The sequence below is a fragment of the Melanotaenia boesemani genome, chromosome 6, assembly GCF_017639745.1.
Source record: "Melanotaenia boesemani isolate fMelBoe1 chromosome 6, fMelBoe1.pri, whole genome shotgun sequence".
NCBI lineage: Eukaryota > Metazoa > Chordata > Actinopteri > Atheriniformes > Melanotaeniidae > Melanotaenia > Melanotaenia boesemani.
This window is the reverse complement of record NC_055687.1, coordinates 13,024,994-13,034,968: the sequence shown is the minus strand read 5'-3', so window position 1 is coordinate 13,034,968 and position 9,975 is coordinate 13,024,994. Positions and strand designations below refer to the sequence as shown.

The 9,975-nt window shown below is 39.5% G+C and overlaps 1 long non-coding RNA gene across 1 annotated transcript; it reads right to left on the bottom strand.

Moving 5' to 3' along the window:
• Positions 1 to 915: 915 nt before the first annotated feature.
• Positions 916 to 4,234, bottom strand: LOC121641044. Its single transcript, XR_006010639.1, has 2 exons — positions 4,119 to 4,234; positions 916 to 1,505 (listed from the first exon to the last, which is right to left on the bottom strand). It is a non-coding gene; the product is annotated as an uncharacterized LOC121641044 (long non-coding RNA).
• Between the last annotated feature and the right edge of the window lie 5,741 nt (positions 4,235 to 9,975).

The window sequence follows — 9,975 nt, the reverse complement described above, 5'->3', positions numbered from 1 at the left end:
CGCGGGCCGGCGAGCATCGCCGCACGCTTATTACCGCAGCTCTTAAGTGGGAGTTGATTTAGCTTAAATAGGTTGTTTCATAAGGAGAAGACACCGGCGCTGTCACCACTGCTCTGCTACTCGCTACAGCAAACCACCACTCTAATTGAATAATGCCTTCTCTACATACCTATTAGGATGCTTAGGTACAGAGCGTGCCCCAATAATTGCTTATACAACCTGGCTAATTTGGCCTTCACCCCCTCCATGCACACACAGACACTAACATGTGCATGTACTTACATAACTCTCCATTTCCAGGTCTATAATATGCATGTCTCAAATATAATTCACAGTATGAGTGTGTGTTGTCGTTATTTTACAGTATTCAGTATTCTGTGTTTGAGTCTTTGCTGTTTCTCCAGTGAATAAGAAAAAAGAAAATTTTCAATATTTGAGACACAAACTGAACATTTGAGACTATATATCTAATTGTATATTCCCATAACCTTAATCAAATGGATTCCAGATTCTAAATATTATAAAATTGTAAACAGACCAACACTTGAAAGAATTAATGTTTTTTATTACACTGTAACAAATTTTCCTGTTAAATTACAGTTAACTACTGGCAGCTAGAGTTGCCAGCTTGAAACTGTTAATCTACAGTATACCTACTGTAATCTACAGCAACAGTATATTACTGTAAAAACATTACAGTACTGTGCTGTACATAAAACAAACATTACAGTATTATACTGTCAGTTCTTTGCCATTATACTGTTATTTTACAGTTCTTACAGTATTCTCCATTAACAACTTATTACTGTAAAACTATATCAAAATCCTACAAAATGTTATCTTTAAAGTGAAAAGTAAAACTATACTACTAATAAATTAAAACAGCCATAAGAAAGAGCTCAGACAAGAGATGGCCTCACAACATTGATATTTATTAAAACTGAACTTTTGTAGTATCCATAAAATCCACAAGCATCATTACTTGACTGTCATATTTTTTCTTGAACTATGACATGGGATTTAGATCACATTACATTTATTAAACTTTGTGTTGTCCTACTGGGTCAAAATTGATCGAGGCTGGTTTGACTGTTTGCAAACAGAATAGAAATCATCAGCCAATTCAAATCCTCTTCACTTTACTGCTTGTTATTTTTTCCTCTTCCTTCCTCCGTTCACCGAAACATTGAAACAGTTCAGTTAAAGTCACTGCATAGCAGCTAAGAACAAAGTAAAAGCTAACTTCATTACACACATTTCACAACAATAAAAACTAAACATAAACAGGTTTTCAACAACTGTGAGTAAAAAAATTGACCATGGGCACCTGAGACAGTTTGAACTAAATAAACCCCCACTCAAAGTCCATCAAATTTTTTAGGAGAGTGGCCACATGGGGATTCACCGTTGTTGCCTTTTTGTGGACCAGCTTCCCCGTCCTCTTTGACACCACTTTTCCCTGGCTGGTCTTTCCTCCCCTTTCGGGATTGATCCCAATGAGGCGCCTAAAATGAAATAATAGAGAAATTATATAAGATATTAGGTGTGGTAACTAAAAATAATTTCATATGGAACCCTTTCACATTAACTGAAAAAAGAATTAAGATGCATTTATATGATAATCACCTCAGTGACTCAAAATGATGAGAGGATGAAAATTTGATTTTTTTTTAAAAACTATCAGTGAGAAATAAGAAAACATTCATGATTGAGGATTACAATAGATCAGCTGCTACAATTAAAACAGAATTTATTTAACTAATTTGAGGCATTAGGAAACATGTCATATTTGGGAAATTTGTTGGCAGTGATTTCTAAGAATTTAGTTCTTCAAAGTTCAAAATGTATCTACTTTTTGAAGACTGTATTTCAGGTCAACTTAAGAAAGGCTGTTAGAGAAGGACACATTGCTCAATAAGAGCATCACACAGACTGACATGGTCAGTCTGACCAGCCCCATCCTTAAGATGGGTTCCAAAAGGAAGCAGGCTATGGTTTGACTTCCTTTTGGAACTTTACAGTTGTCTCAGTTAGCTTCCGATTTGTCTCTCTCCCTGTCTGACTCTGTGTGTGTCTGTTTAACTCAGTGTGTGTCTGTTTAACTCAGTGTGTGTCTGTTTAACTCAGTGTGTGTCTGTTTAACTCAGTGTGTGTCTGTCTGACACAGTGTGTGTCTGTCTAACTCAGTGTGTGTCTGTCTGACTCAGTGTGTTTCTGTCTAACTCAGTGTGTGTCTGTTTAACTCAGTGTGTGTCTGTCTGACACAGTGTGTGTCTGTTTAACTCAGTGTGTGTCTGTCTGACTCAGTGTGTGTCTGTCTAACTCAGTGTGTGTCTGTCTAACTCAGTGTGTGTCTGTCTAACTCAGTGTGTGTCTGTCTAACTCAGTGTGTTTCTGTCTCACAGTGTGTTTCTGTCTGACACAGTGTGTGTCTGTCTAACTCAGTGTGTTTCTGTCTAACTCAGTGTGTTTCTGTCTGACACAGTGTGTGTCTGTCTAACTCAGTGTGTTTCTGTCTAACTCAGTGTGTTTCTGTCTGACACAGTGTGTGTCTGTCTAACTCAGTGTGTTTCTGTCTGACACAGTGTGTGTCTGTCTAACTCAGTGTGTTTCTGTCTAACTCAGTGTGTTTCTGTCTAACTCAGTGTGTTTCTGTCTGACAGTGTGTGTCTGTCTAACTCAGTGTGTGTCTGTCTAACTCAGTGTGTTTCTGTCTAACTCAGTGTGTTTCTGTCTGACACAGTGTGTGTCTGTCTGACTCAGTGTGTTTCTGTCTAACTCAGTGTGTTTCTGTCTAACTCAGTGTGTGTCTGTCTAACTCAGTGTGTTTCTGTCTAACTCAGTGTGTTTCTGTCTGACACAGTGTGTTTCTGTCTAACTCAGTGTGTGTCTGTCTAACTCAGTGTGTTTCTGTCTAACTCAGTGTGTGTCTGTCTAACTCAGTGTGTGTCTGTCTAACTCAGTGTGTTTCTGTCTGACACAGTGTGTGTCTGTCTGACTCAGTGTGTTTCTGTCTGACTCAGTGTGTTTCTGTCTAACTCAGTGTGTTTCTGTCTAACTCAGTGTGTTTCTGTCTGACACAGTGTGTGTCTGTCTGACTCAGTGTGTGTCTGTCTGACTCAGTGTGTTTCTGTCTAACTCAGTGTGTTTCTGTCTAACTCAGTGTGTGTCTGTCTAACTCAGTGTGTTTCTGTCTAACTCAGTGTGTTTCTGTCTGACACAGTGTGTTTCTGTCTGACACAGTGTGTTTCTGTCTAGCTCAGTGTGTGTCTGTCTAACTCAGTGTGTTTCTGTCTAACTCAGTGTGTGTCTGTCTAACTCAGTGTGTGTCTGTCTAACTCAGTGTGTGTCTGTCTGACTCAGTGTGTTTCTGTCTAACTCAGTGTGTTTCTGTCTGACACAGTGTGTGTCTGTCTAACTCAGTGTGTGTCTGTCTGACTCAGTGTGTTTCTGTCTAACTCAGTGTGTTTCTGTCTAACTCGGTGTGTATCTGTCTGACTCAGTGTGTTTCTGTCTGACACAGTGTGTGTCTGTCTGACTCAGTGTGTTTCTGTCTGACTCAGTGTGTTTCTGTCTAACTCAGTGTGTTTCTGTCTAACTCAGTGTGTTTCTGTCTGACACAGTGTGTGTCTGTCTGACTCAGTGTGTGTCTGTCTGACTCAGTGTGTGTCTGTCTGACTCAGTGTGTGTCTGTCTGACTCAGTGTGTTTCTGTCTAACTCAGTGTGTTTCTGTCTAACTCGGTGTGTATCTGTCTGACTCAGTGTGCATGTTTCTGTCTAACTCTGTGTGTGTCTCTCTGTCTGACTCAGTGTGTCTCTCTTATGATCCCTCTCTGACACACACACGCTCCAGCAGTCTTATTGCAGGTGTCTTTTACAAGTAAATGCTTTTTTCAGCTGCCCTTCCCTCACACTCATTAATGTAGGTGCTCCAACATGGCTGCCGCTCTCGGGCGTGGGTGGCTGCATTAGCAGCATTCAAAATTTCTTTAGAAATGTTGTAATTGTACAATGAATATATAAGCATGGCTTATATTAAATAACAATTCAATATTCCTAAACAAGAGCTGGGAAGAGGGGTAACACATTCAAACAATATTTCTGACACAAAATTTACCTTTGCACAAACTCCAGGGTCCTTGCAGCTTCTTCTTGGTATTCCAGGTTGAACACGTAGAATGTTGCGAAAACTGCAGCAAGCCCTGAGATGAAGGTTTTTTGGGTGCCTTCACAAATGACCTGGCTTTCAATGCTGATCATCCAGTGGCCCAATGTGACTCCATCACCAGCAACTGATGCAGACAACAATCATGGAAAAGAAATATGGGTGTAAGAGCCCTGGACAAGAAGTTTAAAGAAAAAGTAACATAATATATATAGTTTTTTACTTTTAACATTACTATTTTGTCTATTTTGTCCAACTTGGAGTTCTTTTTTGTTGTTTCACTAGTGTTTTAGGTCAATAATCCCAGCAACGCGATTGAACTGTGGTGCTAAGAGGAAATTAGGACATAAATGTGTTCAGTATATTCATTGCAATGTCTGTGTATTTTGCAGGATAACACATTAAAGACAGAACATAAAAAGTTACACCGTTACACTCAATTTGTTCTATATTCCATGTAATGCTGTTATGATACTTACCCAGTAGAATCAGTCGTGGAGTGGTTGGGAGGGTCAGGGTTCGCTCTACATCAGCTGCAGTGGCAGACATCTGTAAAACATGAACAGTATTCAAATTAAGAATGGAATTCCATGTACAGTCATGGTAGACAGGAGGAATAATGCTAAACAAAACTTACATCAGCAAAGAGTACCAGTCCCTCTGTTCTTTCATTGAAGTAGGCCATCAGCATTTGGATGATGTTTTGAGTCAACTCCCCATCTTCAGACTGTACATCTTTGTTCTTTAGTTTTGTCCTTAAATACTTGTCCATTCCCTGTCCAGATTCTTCAATGGATAGCTCCAAGGCATGTAAAATGCTGATGTCAGTTAGTAACTCAAAGTGACTGTATATACCTCTTGGGGTAAAAAGGTAGGGCCATAGGATTCTTAAATCTTCAATGGAAGATGTTGGAGTCTGATTGATATGGTTACGCTGGAGACAGAATGTTGTTTTCATGAGGTTTATAACTTCTGCCCTCTGACTACCTTGAATTCCTTCCTGTCTGTAGATGTTTACCATTTGTTGACGCTTCTGCTCCACTGTCTCACTGGTTTCTTCAGGTGGAGGGTCCGGCTGAAATTGTGTACATCCGTAAGAATCAGTTGGCCTCTGCAGTTGTCCAGACCGTCTTGATATTCTGTGTCGTTTCATTGTCCCTGCCCGGTTTACATTCTCGATTCGTGTTTTCACTTGCGAAAGGAGTGATGCAAAACCACCAGCAATGATGACACCTCCTTTTGTCATATCAGCAAAACTACTGGGGTACTGCTTAACAATGTTTTGGCAGATGGGAAGACATTCGCTGCGTGTTGGGTTAACCTCATGTTTTCTCATTTCATCCACAAGAATTCGTATCATCTGGCGTCGCTTGTCAGGAGCAGGTCTCTTGCCGTTGGAAATGGCTGACTGAACTTCCTCTGGCATTTTATCCCATGGTATTTCAAAGGTTTCATGCCACTTACTGGATTTGTTGGATGATTGTCTTAGCATGTGTGGGGTACTTGGACTTGATGGTTCTGGAGAGCTTGACAGGGATGGAATGCTGGACAGTGAAGGTGAAGAGTGAGGTATTGGACAACAGATTGAAGTAGGACTTGTTGAGTCATCTGGCAAGATTTGTAGATCGAGTGTGACTGTAGTAGATTCTAGAACACATGGAAATAAAACATCACAATTTCAAAATATTTTTCAGATATGCATGCAAACAATTATTAAACAATAGAGATTGTGAATATGTATGCTGATTCAATATATTGTTTAGCACAGAGTTAAAACTACAGTATAATAATAGAAATTGACTTTGGTAGGATTGTGTATAGTTTTGAAAAGCACAAATCACTACTTCATTCTTTGTTTACTCCATGTCAGCTGAGTGTAAACTGTCATGTTTTTGACCAAGTACTGCAGCTTTAACTGGACAGGAAAAAAACTATAATTGATAATACTTACGCATTTTGAATGCCTCAAGAAGTTTCCTTTGCTGGACAACAGGCAAGAGATCTCTGATTTCATCTTGCTGCACATATTTGAGGTCCTCTGTTGATTCTACACCTGAGATCTCAAGTGCTGTGATGATCTGTTTTTGAGTATCCTCAGACAAATTAGGCAACGTCTTGAGGATGATGACCTTTATTTCATCACTGATGGATGACATGGATCTAAAATGTTGGAATAGAATGATGAAGAATTAGCAACAACATACCACAAACTGAATACTCAGGCAGTGGGTAGTGATCAAGGAGCTCTGCTTGATTGACACAGTAGAAGGTCTCTTGCATTGGTGACGTAAGGTAAGCATTAATCTCTGGTTGACGAACAGCCTGATATACCTCAGTGATGAAGTACACTTCTGAATTCTTATGAATGACAGCCTTTTTGATTTTTCCCACTACAAGGCCATCATCATTATGACCTATAACAACAAGCATGTTGCTCTTATATGTTGTCCCTTTTACGGTCACATCATGGCTGATGAGGGTATTCAGAGGATCAAAATTAAGATGAGCAACTGACTGTCTGATCTTATCATTGTAGTCTCCCACAATAAATTCAGTTCCCTTCTGTATCACAACAGATGATTGAAACAGTGTTCCAGCACTTAGAAAAGACTGCAAAAGCTGATGTCTTTCGGCAAGGGTTCCACAGAGGTTTTTAAAGTTGTGCAACCTTCTTGCACACTGCTTGAAATAAGTGTGCTTACTCTCAAATCTTAGTGTCCATAGACGGATGAGTGGCCCAAACTGAACAATAAGTTCTGGATAATGATTGAGATAGTGATGCTTAGGCTTGAGTGGATGATCCGCAAAAGTCTGCCTTCTGATGTGCAAATATTCATCGATCAGAACTCTTAAATATGCGACCTGTCCTGTGGAAATGGTTGGAGCACATACCAGCTCCACGATCTCCCTCAGCTGCAAAATAAGTTGCCATACCTCACTCTCTCCAGGGCTTTTTATTTTATCACCAATTAATAATGGTAACAATCTAAGGAAACACCAATTCTGAACTGCATGTCCAGAGAGCTTTCCAACCCCAGGGTTCACCTCACAAGGTTTGTTGTTGGCATCATTACCTAGATATTTAAACTGGTTTATACGCCGATTTAGTTCAACATAAGTAAACTCTTTTTCCTTTGAAACCAGGTAGTTGAGATACAATGCTAAATCTGCAGAGACAATGCCCTCAAAAAGGTCATGGCCAATACACGGAGGTAATCCAGGCTGACAAACATGAAAATATGCCAGTTGATTGAAAACTGAGTCAAATTTAACACCAAAACAGCCCCTTGCTTCCACATTATGACTCGCAGCCTCAGTGTTTTCATGATATGATTGTGGTGTGCGGTCAGGGCCCTTAGCCAGAGGATCTGCCTGAAATGCTTCCCGATCAATCTCACAATATCTGCAAAAATGTGAGCTCTTGCTAAAATTTTCAGTGAAGCCCCCAATGTTGTGTGAACCCAAATTGTCTCCTGCTATAGCACACAAGGTTCCTTTGTAGAGCTGGCCATCCGGCAGAGTGACGCCATTCAGCTCAAGTTCCTTCAAGTCTTTCACAAGAGAGCCAAACACTAGATCCTGTCCAAAATATTTATAGTCTTGCTCTCTACAAAGTAGCACAAGTTGCATGTGATCAATATTTGATCTGTGGTGGGGAAAAATATTTGCAAGGGTCAGATATACAGCTAAAATCTTGTGTTTTTTTCCTCCCGGACCCAAGGGGGTTTACAACTTCAAAAGAGTCCTGATACAGGATTACACCCAGAGCAGTGTGATCAAGCAGCAAGTTCTTTTTAATGTTTGTACCATCCCACACATCCTGTAAAATTGTATCAGGTTGGTTTATGGTTTTTGCCTGCTGCATTTGCTCCCTTACTGACTCTGAGGTCAAAAGAGACTCAATAGTGTTTTTCACAGGTACATATTGTCCAAAACATTCTCTGCCTGACTCATTCTGGCCAAAATAAATCGGCACTGGCTCCACATAATTTAAGTTACTTTTGAAAAAAGATTTTCTTTTATGGTCAGTTTTCAGTGTATGGGTATTGCTAGCCCTGTGGAGATCCTCGTGTTTCAGTGTATCTATGACAGTGTTTATGTCAGCTTCAGAAAGTCCAAGTGATGTCAACTTATCATTAAGCTTGGAAAGCAGGTGAGACTGATTGATGTCATGTATTTCCTGATAATGCTCAATTATTGTTTGAATTGTGGAGGATGGAAGGAGCAATTTTGCTTGTAGTTTCAAATAAAACAAGGCCAAATGTCTGACAAATTCACTTTCATCTGCTTTTTCAGGGTAGACCTCCATGTCTTCATCACTGGACTGACTAGGATTCTCAACCAGTGTATCACAGCCCTCATCATTCTGATTACTGATGCTGCTTGTAGTTGCTATGGAGTCATCTAGAATATTTTCAGTGTAATTTTTATGCTTTCTGGAGACATGTGATGTGAATGTTGATTTAACTGTAAATTTTTTGTCACATTGTCTGAAAGGGCAGGGAACTGTCTTGCCACCAGTAATATGGCTTTTCAGGTGCAAGAGGAGACCCCTGATATCATCACACTTTGTACTACAGAAGTCCACATGACATGTTAAATCTCCTGCATTATCCAGTTTAGTTACATTCTTTACATATTTATGGCGGTGAGTGTGAGAGCGAAAGGCTGAAAACTTTGAAAAAGTTCTTGTGCACTGAGGGAAACCACACGTGAAAGATGCACTGGGCAGACAACTATGAATCCGCATGTGCCTGACATGAGCAAATGTGTTCCTGCAGGCCTTACCACATATATTACAAGTTATCATGTTATCGTTTACCCTACAGACCTTCACAAAAAAATTATTTCACTTACACTTAATATTTAAAATGCTCTTTCAAGAAAAAAGTCATTCCCCAACAACTTGTTAACCGTTAGCTATATTACACTAAGTCCACTTTGAAGCTGCCTTAAGCTTTTTGCATCAACCTTTATAACGGTGTCTCCCTATAAACTCCTTTAAATCGTTTTACATGTAGAATACCGCAACAAATTGTAAAATTGAACCTTGTAGCAATCACAAAGAATGACCGACCAGCTCAAGCTAGCAACGTGCTTCAACAGAAAGTTTAACTTTTATCCGCAGTTGCTAAAAGAGTGAATAGCATGCTAGCTTACAACAGGTAAATGCTAATCCAACAAAAAAATCACATAATATCGTATTCTCACTTTAGCAAGATGATATTTACCTTTTTAACAAAGCCTTGGGAGGAGGGTTGATGACGGAACGCTGCTCACTTGATGAGAAGAGGGAAAGCGTGTCACGTGAAGTGTTCCGTCCAGCTTGGTGCTCTCAGTTTAACAATCCGGATTAAACGTAATTCCTCTCTTCTTGTTAGTGTTTCCTCAATCTTGAATAAACACACTGATGTGTAGACCTATTTTAAATTCACTTAACTTTCTAATTTTGTTCAGATGTCTAACTGAACGGACCAAAGAACATGTCTCAACCGAAAAAGAAAAGAAATACTATATTATACTGTAGGATTATGGTGGCTTGCTGTAAAAAAAAAAAATAAAAATACTGCTCTGTACTGTAATAGTTTCCAGAAGCTTGCCGTTAATATTTTGTCTCTTAAAGACGTCAGAAATTACAGTATTCAACTGTATTAATGGAGAACAGTATACTACTGTTAAAAATATCCAGTATTTTTACAGTAATTTGTTACAGTGTAGCATAACACAGGGAGATATTTAAATGCATGTTCCAATAATACAAGCAGCATTATGTTTAAGCATGGAAGTGTTTACAGTGGGAGGAGGCCTG